The sequence below is a fragment of the Corvus kubaryi genome, unplaced genomic scaffold, assembly GCF_017639235.1.
Source record: "Corvus kubaryi isolate FWS band 111438036 unplaced genomic scaffold, C.kubaryi_AGA036_p1.0 128, whole genome shotgun sequence".
Lineage (NCBI taxonomy): Eukaryota > Metazoa > Chordata > Aves > Passeriformes > Corvidae > Corvus > Corvus kubaryi.
Window position 1 is genome coordinate 429,265 of NW_024580663.1, and position 14,871 is coordinate 444,135.

General features: G+C 40.0%; 1 long non-coding RNA gene across 2 annotated transcripts in view; it reads left to right on the plus strand.

Annotated features, from left to right (window-relative positions):
* The window catches only part of LOC121662890, a 92,050-nt gene that overhangs the window by 66,448 nt on the left and 10,731 nt on the right, over nucleotides 1–14,871 (plus strand). Inside the window, exons 8-10 of one of the 2 annotated variants that reach the window (XR_006015473.1) lie at nucleotides 1,835–1,908; nucleotides 2,384–2,500; nucleotides 10,960–11,145. This is a non-coding gene — a long non-coding RNA (uncharacterized LOC121662890). The remainder of the gene's footprint in view (nucleotides 1–1,834; nucleotides 1,909–2,383; nucleotides 2,501–10,959; nucleotides 11,146–14,871) is intronic. The other variant, XR_006015475.1, reaches the window with a different exon arrangement.

Here is a 14,871-nt window from a genome sequence, read left to right on the forward strand (position 1 = left end):
TTTAGTATTTTATTTGTTAAACTCTGATGTGGGGAGAGCCTAGTTTGACAGCGGAGCACAATGAGACGGGCTGGCTCCCGCTCCCTTCTCCCAACGCTCCCGCAGCGGGAAGGGAGGCTCGGAACAGACATGGGTGGCTGCTGCTGGCTTTGATTCCTTGCCACCACGTTTTTTCTTGTCATGATACCAAATACAAAAATTCCTAAACATTGCTGAAATTGCAGCTGCTGTAGCATTTCAACAGCGCGCTGTTTAGGGAGTGGATATTTTTTTAATTGGAAGGTATTATTTTTATATTTCAATATATTATTTTTGCTATGCTTAATTACTATAAGCAATAACTTCACATTTACAGTGTGAACGTTGTGTTTTGCAACATTTAAAGATTGTATTATATAGTAATATTTTTTTCATATTTTTTCATATTTTTTCATATTTTGATTGTCCTTTCACTACTGATTTTACCACCAAAACTTACATTCATACAATTATAAAAGGATAAATTAGCTTACAAATTAAGTTACCCTTGATTTTGGTACAATTTCTGCTTAGAGTTGCAAGTTCACCTACTCATGCCTTTATTATGCTGGAATTTAAAGTCTTTGGGATGTGAAAATACAATTGTTGTTGTTGTTATTATTATTAGCTGCCTCAGAGGTAGAGCACTGGTGATTTGGTTTTTAAGCCAAGTCCCAGGATTACATCACTGGCCGAGGGGAGGCTGGTGCGAGCAGGTGTGGGTGCAGTGGCACACGTCCCGAGTCTGGGGATGGGGATGGGGACGGGGATGTCAGGGAAGGGAGCTGGCAGTAGATGGCACCAGGCTTTCACCGCTGGGAGCGGCGGCTGAGCTGCGCTGGGGCTCTCCCCGCACGCCTCGCTGCTGCTCGCCTTGATCCCATCAGAAGGCACGATGCCACGCAGCCCGGGATGTCCCGGTGAGGGTCACCGAGGGGTGGAATGGCTGCAGTGACACCCCTGAGTGCTGGACGTGCCCAGAAAAGTGCAGCTCCCGAGCGTGGGGAGCGGCTGGCACAGGTTTGTACAGCTTTGCACTGTTGTTGCCTCTCTGTCTCTGAAGTTGTTTTAACCCTACAAAATGTGTTTATCTGAACTAAATGTTAGGCTACTAAAACCACCAGAAAGCTTTATGAAGCTTACACAGTAAGGAAGGAAAATACTTGGTGTGTCCTTTGCGTTTGCAGCTGTGCGTTACCCACAGCTGGGTCTGGCAGGCAGGGTGCTGGGAGAACCCCCCCAGGAACGGGTGTCCTGGACTTGAAATGAAGGGGACACGTACACAGCTGGAGCTATTGGGCTGCCAAAGCCTTTGTTGTCCATTCAAGAAAACAAAATTATGTCTGAAGAGTACCAAATTTACCAGATTTTATGACCAGCAGTGCAAGAACTTGCAAGCTCAAGGACAGCATTGAATCACATCCCACTGAGGACACACCAACACAAAGATGCTTTCTCCATCCCTTTGTAATTTTCTATAAACCGGTTTTTTTGAACAGAGACTGTATTGTTCTGAGAACAACAAAGTGAATTTAATGTGAAAACTTACTCTCCTTTGTGGGAAGAAATATTTGTAAGGGCAAGTACCACAGTCCCCAGTCCCCACATCAGTCCCCACATCACAGGACACCATCAGAGAGCAGGTAAGCCATCTCTTACGAGTGCTTCAGCTTGTAAAGTCATAGGTTGGATGGACAGGCATTTATGCCTGTGCTTTCCTCCTGCAAAATCAAATTGGAGAAGGTTTTAGAATAACTGAAAATGTTGATACTAGTAAATACCTATAACATGTTACTGTTGAAATATTTGTTTCCAGGTATATGCCCAAATGTCAGAAATCTTGGGGATAACAGGTGACAACCATGTTCTGGAAGCATTTATGACAAAAATGTAAGTTTGTGCTTGGGTTCTATTGTGTATATTGTTTGTTTTGTCTTTAACATGCTGTTAAGTTTGCTCTCTGCTAGAAAAATGTTTTCTGTGAATTTGAACTATTGAAGAAAGGATAAACATTTTCAGAAGGACCCATATCTTACTTTCTGGAGATCATATCTTACTTGAGGCCTCTAAGTGAACGGTTGCAGCTCAGTATTTCCTCCACAGTGCCCGTGTCTCTTCTCAAAATGGCTTATGGGGGTAGAGCTGAGATGTCAGACTCTTGTTCAATGATAGCCTGGCACAAACAGCCCACATCCCTTCCCTCTCCTTCCTGCACCCTCAGGTGTGGAATTGCCTGTAAACCTTCATGGCAATTCAAAGTGGGGAACTGACCAAGTTAAACTAATCTTCCTTTGGTTTTGGGAAGGTTCTTTTGGATTTTTTTTTTATTCAAGACCTGGCAAATTTTGCTATCTTAAAAATACAGACTCACAGAGGAGGATCCTAAGGCCTCACACTGAAGGAGACACACAAGAGGCATTGTCATCATCTGTCTTCACATCTCTGGCATTTGGCAGAATAACTTGGTGTGTTATTTTGGCTGGTAAGTGCTGCAGTACTCTCTCTGAAGAATATTCCTAGCCAATTACTCTGGAGAACATACCTTTTTCTCACGCCTCTGCTGCAGCTGCTTTCCTTGGCTGCCAGCAAAATTACCAGGATTTGGTCTTTTATTACATATGGCCTTCATGATATTTGCTAGTTTCTTCTGACAGAAAAAGTTTCATCTAAAATAATTTTTGCTCTTGAAGCAAAACAAAATGATTCCTCTGAAAAACTGTGAATATACACTAAAAAATCTGGGAGTCCCCAGGAGACAATGAGGTCCATGTGTGCCTGGAGAAAGAGAAACAAGTGTCTCACCTCTTCATTCTGCAGTGAGGGAGATGCTGCATCCAGTCATTTGCTTCATGCCTTCTGAGTCTGACTTACAGGGCCTTTAAACTCTTCCAGTGGACTTGGCCTGCTGGACAAAGCTCTCTGCTGGTGTCACCAGGCTGGCTGTGACCTGCTCGGACAGTACTGAACAGGACTTGTCTTTGCTGCCATGGCAGCCAACCTTGAGAAATAGTAGCAATTAAAACAAGGCCATTTTCTCATATGACTTAACTTCTCTGTGGACTACGGGGCATAAATGCTTTGCTTCCTCAAAACCAGGAGCTGAGTGCTGTATCTTGCCTTAGGATAACAGTAGTACCCATCCAACCTTGATATTTATCAGGAGTAGTCTTTGAAGACAGGTAAGTGGAGAGTGATGGATGGAAAAATTCTGATGGTGTTGCTGTGGAGTTTCTGGAGGCAGCCCATACTGTGGTGCATGATGGCTGGGCTTTGTTGGGTTGTTTCAAACTGCAGTGAAACTTGAACAGCTGAGGAAAAATGAGGAAGAGGACTCTTCTTTGGATACCAGATGCATCAGTTTGCTTCTCTTGCTACTCATTGCTACCATTGAGAGGAATTCTGTTATGTTTGCCAGTTGAAGAAATAACATCATTTAACAAGTTGTATGAGCGGTCCTATATGAGCAATCCTACCTGTGTTTTGATTGGATAGGGTTGTGTTTGCACAACTACTGTAAATTAAGTAAAAAAAAAAAAAGTCATTTTTTCATGTTAAAGAGTTTAGTGTTAATGGGTTTTAGTGTTACATGGAAGATTTTAAAAGAAAATAAGGTACATAAAAAGCAAAAATCAGTGCTGCTTTTTAGATTACACACTGTAGTTTTATTTTCTCTTTCCTCCTGGTTTTCTGTGTTTTCATAAAGCTATGAGTTGTTCATTGATTAGATTGCAGGTCATATTTAACAGAATGGATGCTACAGCCTGACATGGACACTTCACTGAGTGTGAATCCTGGATAAACACAGCTGTGCTGGTGGCAATTAAAATAAAGGGTCTTCTTCCCAGTGGTAGCATGCCAGGTGGAAATTCTGGGTGTGAAATCATAACATATTGATACATGTAATCCAAACCTGGCAGTCTGATGGGGCGATCCAGTCTGGCAGCGTTCCTGGTGCTCTGTTACGGACAATATTAGCACATTTGTAGCAGCAGCAGGCAGGATCCCCGACTGTGACCCCACTCACTTGTTCCTCCTGTGGATGTAGTGAGTCTTTATAACCACAGGTATTTTAGAAAGCCACTCATCTACTCTTCTGTCTTACCCTACAGATCCAGTTTTTCTCTAAGTAGGTGAAGTTTGTAAGATGCTATTCCTCAACAATAGGTTGAAAGGAAACTCTGGGGAATTTCTAGTGTGCTCTTTGCTGAGTGGTGATATTTCTGTGTAGTACCTGCACAGTGTTTGACAGTGTCTCATTCCTGCCTTGTTAATATCAAGCATTATGTGGGATAGAGGAGTTATGCCTCAGAATGATCTGGTCTGAATAATGACACCCAGTGTTTCAAATCCCAAAGTGCTGGACAAAGTTCCTTGTGTTAACCTGCCATTAGCACTGTGGGATGATCAAAAGACATCATCAGTTATTGCCTTCCACTTTGCCATTAAAGAATCCAGTGAAGGATGCATGCAGGAAGCATTTTATCCTTGGTGTGAGGAGTAAACATAGCAATGGAATTCATGGTAATAAAACAAGTTGTAGTCTCCCAGGACATATTAGATATTTTTTGTTCTGCTACTAGGAACTTAACCTCTTGTGATTGCTTACTGCTGGACACATGGCATTTCTAGTTTTCTGAAGTCCGATGTGAGCTCGGGAATATTTTGATGGATTTTGCCATGTAGCTTTAACCTGTTCTTTTGAATTCACTAGTGGCAGCTTTGCAGTGAAGGATTGGTGGTCAAACTCAATTCATTAACAGAAAACAGTTTGAAATACTTATGTCATAGATACCAGTAGCCACTGTTCTGTTCATGGACTGAAGGCTGTACGAAATAAATATTCTTCAACAAACAGGAATATTTGGAGATTTGTCAATTTGACCTTCAGACTGTAGTTCCAAGTACTACTGTCACATCAGATTCTGGATCTTTTATCAGCTTTCCTTTGGAAGTTAATGAATGTGCCTTTTACTGAATTCCTGTAAAACCGTTTTTGAGGGGACAGAGTTTTATGTAGCCAGAATATCCATCAATGGCTGTATTTCCATTTTCCGTTATTATCAAAATCACAGGGAAATGATTTATCATGAGGTGGATTCACAAAATATTTTCCCAAGTATTTAGTGGTTTTGGTCATGATAAAATAAGTGAAACATGAATAAAAGATGCATGTCCAAACATTGCTGTTGGATGCCACTATGGTGAATGTACATATATGTGTCAATGGAGGGATTTTCCATGTTACAACTTTTAAGTGTGGATCTCTGAATATTTTTCGGAACACTCATACTGAAATGGCTCCTTGAATCATAGCAAACTAAAACTCAGTATTTTTACTCATGACAGAATGTGCAGTTTTTAACTATTCACCTTTGTCCAGATCTAATGAAAAGTATATATCCCATTGCTGTCTGAGCCACCGAGAGCTTTCAGGGTAAGTGATGATAATCTGTCAGAAATAATTAAAACCTGACTGTACAGAGCTCTCTTGCCAACAAATTGCTATCTGTGTTTTTACTGAAACTTCAGCACCACATAAGGAACAGATTTTCAAAGTCTTTTCAGGGGATTTAGAGGCCCATTTTTCTTGCACTGTAATGGGAATTGGATAGCACATCCTTAAGCAACTTTGAAAGTTTTGCTTAAAATGTATGGGTTTTTTTTCATCTTTATGATTTCTGTGATGCCACTACATTTGTAATATCCCTAACTTGCAACCAAGGCTGTTCATAAATTTACATTCCCAATTCATGTAATTCTTATATAAGCTTACAAGGTTTTCACTCTCTCCTTTAATTATTTAACAAGCAAACAAAACCCCAAAACAACCTGTATGGCAGTCATCATCTCTTCTGGCTGGTAGCAATTTATCTTTTTCAACTGCTTCCTTGGCATATTCGCAGATCCGTTGTGCACAGGAGGTGCAGCAACCTGTGTGTGTGCAGACAGAGCAGTGTTCCTGGAATTCCTCTTCACTGTGATGGTGAACCTGGGTTAACCTTTCCAAAAAGGGGTTCAGGCCTTCTGGAAATAGAATGGATTAATTCCTTAGGCTCTTAAAAATGGCCTGTAAGCAATATTTGAGACCTTAGTGTGCAATGATGAATGACGCAGGTACCACCATCCCTGTGACCTGATGGATTTCCCTCTTTGTGCACAGCACATCCCCACTCTTCAGTGCTCCCTTTCCTGTACTTTTGTCTTTTTCCCCTTCATCTCTGACTCGGTTTCCTCCTCTAAATATTACATTTTTAAATTGCACTGAAAGTTTTTCAGTTCTTTCTTCTAAGCTGAGCTCTGCTGTGCTTCCTTCCCCAGGATGAGTTCCCATGCACTGCTGCTGGGAAGGGCTGTCCTGTGCTGGGCACCAGCAGGACTGAACACAGCACAGCACTGTGACACAGCCCTTGGGTCTGAACAGGTGCTTCTCTGAATTGTAAACTGGGGATAGGACAGGAAATTAAGGAGAATAGAAGGGTTCTGAGGGGCAAAAAAGTCATGAAATGGATATAAGAGTCTGGAAGTGGATGTCTTTGCCTTGATGCTTTCCCTGGCTGAATAGATGAATGACTTGAAACATGCAAAGAATTTTGATTCTTTTGTGGATGATACAGAAACCCTTTTCCCAGAGAATTATAAATTGGTGTATACAGTCATTATTTGACTTCCCCTCCTAGATTTTAGGTTAAAATACACAGCCTCTTAGCATAATGCTTTAAAGTCACTGAATTAAGGGCAGAGGTGTTTGGTGTGCTGACAGGGCTGTGTTTGTAAGCTGTCGTGGTGACACAGTCTCAGAGTAAGTGGTGAGGTTCCAAACTTGGGAAGCTGCTTTGGTGCAGCTTTTAGAAGCTGAGGTTTTATTCTCGTCTTCTTACTACAGGCAAGCTGTAAGCAAGTATTTGAAAGTGTACTGGATTCTTAAGCTGTTTCGTTTAGATTTTTCAATTTCTCCTAGCTTTTCAGAGCAGTGTTACTTTTTTGGGTTTGTGTTTGTGAGTAGTTCAGCATTTTGATGCTGGTATTGTTGCTGAAATTGGAAATATGCTGCCAATTTTTTTCCCCCTTTTTTTGTACTTCAGTGCTCATCCCCCGTAGATGGTTTGGTGAATTTGGCATTGGTGTAGCTTTGGATGAAGCTCTTGTTTTCCATGACTCATCTGGAACTTCATGGCTGTTTCCTTTGTTACATTTACTTCATCTTTTAAATCACTAAATCACTTGAGCGAGAAAGATACAGGGACGCTGGCACTTGGATTTAAGAGCTGCCTTGCCATGATTTCTCTGAGACCTGTAAATTTTTCTGCTCTTTCATGTTTTGGTTTCTCTTCCTTACATACTGGAAAACTCTAGGTCTTTAGAAGTTTTCTCAGATACTCATAAAGCTTTGCGAATGTTTCTTAAAATACTATATTTTATGTGTGTTTCATCTTGCCTGATACTGGGAAGGCAGAAACAGAAATGGGAATTGCTGTGATTGCCTCTGTTCACTCACGAGTACTTTCTAGCTTTTATATTATTGCTCCGTCTTTCAGCATCCAAATACAGCCCTGAACTGAAAGAACAGATGTAGACAAAAGCACCCTGAATGTTGGATGAAGAGACTTCCTTACACAGTTTTAATTTTCTCTTCAAGCTGTCACTGTGGCTTCTTGTTTTTCTTCAAATGTCTTGTAACTGAAGGATAAAGATTTTGCTCTTTTGCAAAATAGCTTTTTTATGATTTTGGTATTGGCGTCAAATCTGGGTAGTTCAAATTCCTTTCTATTGCTTTGTATGGTATATACTTGTTAAGGATTTAGTGCAACTATAAACACCTCCAGAACTCCCCATAGTAGGGATAAACTGTGAATTATGGACTTGTTAGAATGGGCTATCTCTTTAAGGCAATCTGAACCCCTATAGCTCTTCATAGAGATTTTATAAAGTAAATCAATGTCTGTCAGTAAATTTAAATTGAGGAATTGCTTTGGTAATTGCCTTGTTATGTGCCTTTTCCTGAGCAAATAATACTAAACATTTAGATGCTTTAAAATGTGTTCTTGAGTTCATAACTTCCTGAAAAAAAATATTTTATGTGTTGTATACATTCCTTAGCCTGTGAATACGTAAAACCAAAAATCAGTGATGATTTTAAGGTGTTTAACATCTCTTCCTCAGGTTGTCTACTTCCAAAACTGAAGTCTGACTGCATCACGTTATAAATAGCTGGTGCTGATGGTATCTCTTGCATCATGGTCTGTCGTCAATGGATGGGACAGCTGAAAGAGAGAATCACTGTGCATGTTCCACAGACAGGGAACTGAGCCGTACAAAGCTGGACTGACCCATTGGACTGAGAGTCTGAGGCACACCCGGCTCCCTGGGCAGTGGTCACAGCACCACCCTGCCAGAGTTCAAGGAGTGTTTGGACAAAACTCACATGATGTGACTTTTGGGGATGTTGTGTTCAAGGCTGAGAGTTGGACTTGATGATCCTCGTGGCCCCTTTCGAGCTCAGCTTATTCTGTGATTCTGTGAATTTGGTGTCACGGTCAGGAATATGTGCTTGGGCTTCCAAGCCAGGAAGTCATGGAGCCTTTTTATTTGAACGGGCTGGTATCCAAATGCAGGGTGTCAGAGAATGGACCAGGCTCTGCCCAGTGGTGCCAAAAATAGGACAAGAGGCAATAGGCACAAACTGGTTCCCAGAAGTTCCCCTGCACAGGAGGCAGAACTTCTGCCCTGGGCAGTGCCCAGCCCTGAATGGACTGTGCAGGGAGGCTGTGCAGTGTCCCTCCCTGGGACCCCTGTGCTCTGGGATGGCCCTGCTGGGGCAGGGAGGTGGCACCAGGGGAGCCCCTGTGGACCCTTCAAGAATGACCCAGTCTGGGATTCTGTAACCTCTCTTGAAAAATAATTACATTCCTCCACTTTCCTGGCATCAGTTTACCCCTTTCATCTGAAGGCCAACGCCACCTCTTCACCTCCTGTCGAGCCGAGCAGGTGAACACACGAGGTCCCATGCCAGGTCCCTGGGGGTCAGCCCAGCACAGCAGCTGTCCGTGCTCCTGGCCCTGCTCCACGTCTCGCCCTCAAGCCCGGATTTCACCAAAAGGCTGGCTCTGAGTTTGCTGCCAGCAGCGCTGAGTGGTTTGATGAGATGTTCCCCAAGGATTGGTAATAGGACTGGTGTTATCCTATAGCACTGGCTGTTAATCAGAGTGCGCTTCTTAAATGTCTGAGCAGGGCTGCAGGTGGGAAGTGCAGTATCTCCAGTTCAGTTAAGTGTTTGGTTTGGGGAAGAGAAGGAATTATGCATTAGTACAAGAACTGCAGGGTAGAGTGTCTCTGGGAATTGGGTACATCAGTAGCTCTCTGAACTGGCCCATAGTTTGTCTGTGCCCCTTTACTCCTATGGAATTTTTCCTAGGGATTTTATAGTAATTTGCTTCTATTTTGTGAAGAGTTAGGCAGATAAATACTACACAATTTAAGTGGACAGATATGCTGATGGAAAATGAGTAAGATAGATATAAGTAAAGGTAAGCTTCAGATAATCTATTTCATTATGACAGATGACAGATTTTTTAAAAAATTAATCAATTTGTCACAGTATTGCAAAACAGCTTGGATCCCTTTGCTCAGGAAAATGATGTGACATGGTTTTGTAGCATTTTCTGTCTCATAAATGAGAAGGTTTAAGACTTATCACAGAAATACATTTGAAATATAATCATAGAACCAAAGAGTGGTTTGGGTTGAAAAGGAACCTTAAAGATCATCTTGTTCCACTCCCCTGCCACGGGCAGGGACACCTTCCACTATCCCGGGGTGCTCCAAGCCCTGTGGGTATGGCACAACATATTATTAAAAAATAATAATGCAAAAATTAATATGAGACTTCTGTCCTTTTGCATGTCACATGTTTAAACAAATTGGGATATGAATATTGATTCATTTTGGTTTATCTTTTTCTATGCATAGTTTTTTAAAAGTGTGCTTATTTCTACCTACTTCTTACCAATGAAAGAGAATCATGTAACTATTTGCTTATGGTCATCTGTCCTATTCCTAAACTTTTTAAAGTCAATACCATTGGTGAGTTCAACAATATTGGGAATGGGATTGATTCTGCTGGCACCTGAGAAGAGGATTGGTTCTACTTGGAGGATGAGGCAACTCAGATATGCAGCATGTGTTGGATCTCAAACACAAGCCTCTTAACATGTCCTGTCATTGCCTGATTCTGAGCTCCTCAGTGTGTCGCTGATAAAGCAGCCATGACTTTACATGTGGATTTTCATCTGGGTTCAGCTATTTGTGTGAAATTCTTACCCAGTCATGGATGCTAACTTGCTCCTGTTGCAAACCTTCTGTAGCTTATTCTAATTAATATTCACTTACTGTAAGTTGCAGAAGAATGTTTGTTCTTGAAATTTTCAGTCAGTCAAACAAGAAGATTGAAAAAAAAACCCTAGTACCAGTGTTTGATATGACACAATATTTAAAGGTATATGACAGATAATAAACCACCAGGGCTCATGAAAGCAACTTTTCAGTAATTTTCTAGAGGGGATTGTTACACAAACAGAGGGGAAGGCACCTGGAATATGACAATTGGTATCATTTTATTTCTCCATAGAAGTCTAATATTGTAAGAATAATTTTAATATATTTCCGTGGGTTGAAAGATGAGTGCAGGTTTTCACATTCCGTAAGTGAATTTTGTTTAATGAAAACCATACAAGGTGTACTCCTATATGCTGACTGAAATACCATTAAGCAGCTAACTTGATATTTTAAATATGCATGTGTTTATTTTCTCATGGCATCACAGAAATCAGACTGGAAAGGACTTGAAACATTGCTAAGGAATTCAACAAAAACGGAAGGAGAGACATTTATTTCATTAACAAGATTTATGAAGGAACTAATGAGCTCTCTCCTCCTTTCTACTAGATACTTATTGCTTCTGTAGGATTCAGAACACTTTCAGAATCCCCATGAAATGTAACACAGGCACCTGACTGCAAGTGCTTGCCCAGTTACTCCTGGAAGTGTGTTTGCTGACAGAACCAGCCTGCCATTGCTGCTACAGCCAGCAAGCATTCAGCATTTCCTGTTGTCTTCTGGAGGCTTGCAAAGGTGTGTATTCCCATGGGAGCTCCCCAAAAGTAGGGTCAGGATACACCCTTGATGCAAATAATACTTTCCAAGGCTGAAAATTCTGCGTAGCTTTCAGATTACTCCCGGTATATTTGCAATAAATGAGTTTCTGCTTATGAAATGGATGTAATAATATCAGGACCTAGAAAGGATGAAAAAGTAGATATTTAATAACCTAAGTTCGCTTGAAGATTAGCATTGTGATGAAATTGTGGGGTTTTTCTTTGCAGAAACTTGTTAGCTGTTGCCAGAGTGGTTTTAGACCCCTCTGCGTGCTCAGGGTCTACTGCAGCACTGTCCTCATAAATAAACTTTACCAGCAGAGTGAAGTGTTGAAAGACCAGGAAAAAGAGAGATTAGCTGAAAACACAAATACCCCAAATGTATTCCATTCTAGTGATTCCAACAGGAACTCTGAGAATAGTGGCCCTGCTGCTTAGAGGGGTGGGCTTGTGCCAAGCAGCTTTAATGCTGCTCCACTTCACCGTGAGCTTGTATTAGTTAAGTTTAAAATTGTGTTCCCTGGCAAACCATAAAAGATTTCAAAAGTATTAGACACCCACTTTTGTGCTGGAATTTAATATGCAACTTTTTATTGGAAAATAATCGTCCTTGTCTGGCGAAATCCACCATGCAATATTTCTGTTAGTAGGCATAATGCAATAAAGACAGGGAGGGCTATTTATCACTACAAATTTTGAGGATTTCAGGATTCTTTTTATTATTTTAATATATTTCTTTGGTATTAAATCAGAAAAATGATAAATTACACCTGTCGAGGCTGTTTTTCCTTTTTCCCAGAAAATGATGTACAACCTAATTTCACTGGTCATTTTGGCTTTTAAAGGTATGTATTTTTTTCCTATTAAAAACTCTACCAATAGGGTTTTTTTAAAATAATAATACTGAAGTACTTTTTATTTCAAACATATGAAGTAGTTTATAACTACTTCCTGGCATTGCAAACTTTGGCCTTTTCACATTATATTAGGGTTTTTTTTTTTTAAAGGCATTAAGTATATATTGCTTTGAAAGAAATAATGTATTGTTAAGATGCTAGATCCAGTGGATCAATTTTCAGTATTTGAAATAGATTAAATTGTGGCTAGCCTGAAAGGTTAAAATAATAATTTATTTCACTTCAGTACTTTCCTGTACACCAATCAGCTTTTACACAGACTTAGAAATTGGTGTTTTTCTTTTTTTACATGTATTATCATCTTTTTTTAAAGGATAATGTAGAATTAAAAGCAAGCCATAATTTCAGCAACTGCACTACTTAACAGGAAAAAAAAGACGAAAAAGCATAAGAAGGTTATCAACAACAAAGGCAACAAATGATTGGGGTTGGTATCATGGTTTACATTACTTTCACAATTATTCCAGGTTTGCATATTTCGGAATATATTAGTCCAATTTGATTTCAAAGCTCAGTTATTTGAATTATAAATCATTATGTCCCTCCTAGCTGATCACTTGTGAAATATCTTTGAATTCATTTGCATAATGGAATATGTTAGTCATTCCTTTATGTTTGTGAAGCCCTAGTGCTCTCTCATACATGCCTAGTTCTTTCTAATAATTAACTTTTTCACTGTATCTTTTTGTAGCAAAATAGCTGCAGTTTTATTATTATTTTGTATGGTAACTTGGGATAAAATAATTTTAGTCTCTCAAACATTTTCAGTCCCTGTCTTTGTTAGCCTTCTGTTATTAAAGGCTCTGCCTTGTAATTGGAGGGGAACCAACTAAGTAGCTTTGCAATATAAAACCAGGTAATCCCATGTTGGATGTTATAGATTGACAGAGAAACAACTCTTAAAACTAAATTAGGAGATTTTCCGATAGCAGGCAGCTATAAAACCTATTCTTACAATGTTACCTGTTTAAAAAGAGTTTAATCCACTTAAAATGAAAAGGAAAATTGTTTATTCTTACAAAAGTTATCGAGCTCTTTAGTCAATGATGTGCAGGGATGGCAGAGGGAAGCAAGCACTCAGAAAAACCCCGGTAACAGCAGTAAGTGTGATGGGTGTTTGAGAATATCTGTGTGTTCCGGATGTTCTGGGACAGAAAAGCCTGCCTGAAGTCGAGGTAAACAACATCCACTGCTCTATTTGAACTTTGGTGAAGTGTTTGACATGGCTTAGTATGGATGTGGTGTATTTTTATAATAAAAAATAAACTCGTAACCAAAATAAGTGAGATTTTTGGTGGGTCTGGAAGATCTCCAGGGTGCCTGAGGCTGGCACTGCAGGGCAGCAGCGGTGCCACTGCCCGGTGCCACTCGGCTCCAGTGCAGGCACTGGCAAAACCACTTCATTTACATGCTGATGGCGTGGGTTTATCTGGGGAACCAACACCATTTATAGAGCTCAGGAAGCCTTTGGACAATCCTCTGGGGCACACGGTGTGACCCTTGGGGATGGTTCTGGGCAGGGCTGGGAGTTGGACTCGATCCTTGTGGGTGCCTTCCAATGCAGTTTATTCTGGGATTCTGTGATTATCTGAAACTTTCTGTTTAATTATAAAAGTCATTTAGTGCATGTGACTCTTTTGTGACTAGAATATATGCCATGAAAAGTAATTGCTTTATTTAATAACAGATTACAGCCTTTAATGTTCTAAGGAATCTATTATATATATTTCTAGATGAAATTCAGGTATTATTTCAATGTACATTTGCTGTTGTTGCAGTTAGGATTTTTTTCCTCACTGAAAGTTCCTGAAAGTTTGTTCAACCTGCCCATAATGCTTTTTCCTTAACATTTGATACTTACAATCTCCTGAAAAAAGCTTGTGAAAACAGAGGCTGTGAAATTCATGCTTCAGAATCACACAGTAAGTTTTCTTACTAAGTTTAAAAAAAAGTGTGTAGTAAATTTTGTAGAACACTTAACTTTTCACCTCCCTTGCCCCTGAGATGCCTCATGTGCTGCTGGGCATTCCTAAACCAATCCAACAGCAGTTGAGCTGTACAGTAAATATCTTACACTCAGTATTTCAATCACGGCCCATCAACTTCTGACATTGGTGGCGTTGACAGCAACACTGCTTTTGGTGCCTTCTGATGAAGAAATGAGCAAAAGGAGTTGGTTTTTATATTAACTCTAAAGGGTTTACAACATTAAGTGCCTGAGTAGGTGTTCTGTGTTTCCAGGGTATCCTGTAGGCCAGACCTTCCTGCTTCTGCCAGAAGGTTTTTTATTTCACTTTTTCATGCAAGTTCCCAATACACAAAGATTCTCTGAGTTTTAATAAACAGGTAGAAGTTGTGTTTTAGGAACTGAATTTTAAAAGTAAGGTGTACATGAACCATCCTTTCTGTGTGCTTGTGCAAGCATTAAATTGCAGTGTTCTTACCTTGTGAGTCAAAATATACTTTCAAACTGTGAAAATGGGCATTTTTAGATGAAAAAAGCATTGCACGGTTGTGTTCTCTGGGCTTTTTTTTGTGTTTTTGTTTTAAATTAAATGAAGAGCTTTATATAAAATCCTTTTATATGAATGATAAATAATTTATGTGGAAACAAAATTAGGATGAAGTTTTACTGGTGGGAATTGCTTTAAGTAATTGATGTAGAAACATTTTTGGAGATTAATTGAATAGAGTAAATGGAGAATATTTACATTTTAAACTGTATGCTTTGCTGTGACTGGCAAAATTTAATTTTAGTAAGAAAGAACCATAATACATGGATGCCC